Below are 1,658 nucleotides of genomic sequence, written 5' to 3' on the forward strand. Positions count from 1 at the left end.
AAAAATAAGGAGCTGATGCCAGGGGCTCAGGTGGAGAGCCAATGTGTTGAGGATGATGAGGGCAATGAATGTACAAATGTGCTTTACACAATTGATGTATGTATGGATAGTGATGAGTTGTATGAACGCCTAATAAAACGATAAAAAAAAATAACTGAAAATACACACACACAGAGACAAACAGGAGTTTCTGTGGATTTGTTTCTCTAATGTACCAGACAAACACACTTTGTCTTTCTCTCTAACTCTGTTACCATCCTTTTGAAAATCTTTTTATTGAGAATTAGGTGAAGGCTTACAGAGCAGATCATAGGTCGACAGTCAACAATTCATACACACCCTGATTCAGCTCCTCCCTTACAATCCCCCCACTATACCATCACTTCTCTCCCATTTCCTCCCTGTGTTTCTTGTTTCCATTTTTCCTAGCAATCTGAATTTGCCCCGGCGTAAATGCTGCCCTTTCCTTCCTAAATGTTTGAAGGGTACGGACCACAGTCTGGGGATCCACTATCTCTCCTTGGTCTCTTTCATGATTTTGAGTTCTGTTCCATGTTTTGCTCCTACTCTATCCAGAACCTTCTAATGTGATCCTCTTCAGAGCAGTGGATATTGATAGTTAGGTACCATCTAGTTCTGGTCTCAAGTTGTAGAGATTTGCATGGCTGGTCCACTAATCCATTGGTCCACTTGTTTTCATATGTCTTTCCACTGTCATCACTCTACTTTCCTTTGCACAGGAAGAGACCAATGGTTGTACTTTAGACGGCTGCTCGCAAGCTTTTAGTGCCCTAGTCACTACTCTCCCAATTAGGATGTAGAACATTGTCTTTGTGAACTATGTTATATTAACCTTGACCTTGTTATATTATAATTGTTATGTTAACAATTGACCTGGTGCTTCTTGAGACTACGGTCCTGACCCTGTGGCCCAGTAGCTCATTCTCTCATGGTGTTTGGCTATGTGGAAGAAGTTTCTGTAACTTGGTCCCCGTATGTTCCCTGTGTGCTCATGGATACATTTGCAGCAAAGGTAAATCATATGGACAAATGTCCTCTGTCAAATCTTTATCTACCCCTGTGTGAGTATCTTCCCCCTCTCCCACACCTGTTCAGCGTCATGTCTTTCCGTGCATCTACTAATAGATCACCACTAGTTCAGGATTGTGTAGAGAACGGTAATTGTCTCTGTTAGCTTTAACTCTTACAAACCTCCTAGTGTCTTCTGCATCCATCATTTTTTACCGACCTCCCTCTTACTGTGTACTTCTCCCTCTTCACCCATGTTAACACTTGTCTACCCACAAGTTGGTAATTTCCCCTCCCTTCCTTCCTTACTCATCCCTGGTAACCATAAAAGAACGTTTCTTAAAAAGAAACCTTAAAAAAAAAAAAAGAATGTCTTTTGTGTCCTTTTATTATTATCTTTTGCTGTCATTGTGTGTGTGTATGTGTGTGTGTGTGTGTGTGTGTGTATCCTGTCAGCTGCAAGAGATGAGCTCTCTGGGCACTGTGAAGAAGAAGAGGAAACAAGACAGAGATCAGATCCTTTGTGTCTATCTCAGCCTTAGAATATGGTTGAGAAGATTGTTTTCTCAGCTGATGGTGCCCAGCTATCAAAAAGTATAGCATCTGGGGTCTTAAAGGCTTGAAGGTAA

The sequence above is a fragment of the Echinops telfairi genome, unplaced genomic scaffold (genome assembly GCF_000313985.2).
Source record: "Echinops telfairi isolate 266 unplaced genomic scaffold, ASM31398v2 ScPeMD7_2;HRSCAF=8, whole genome shotgun sequence".
Lineage (NCBI taxonomy): Eukaryota > Metazoa > Chordata > Mammalia > Afrosoricida > Tenrecidae > Echinops > Echinops telfairi.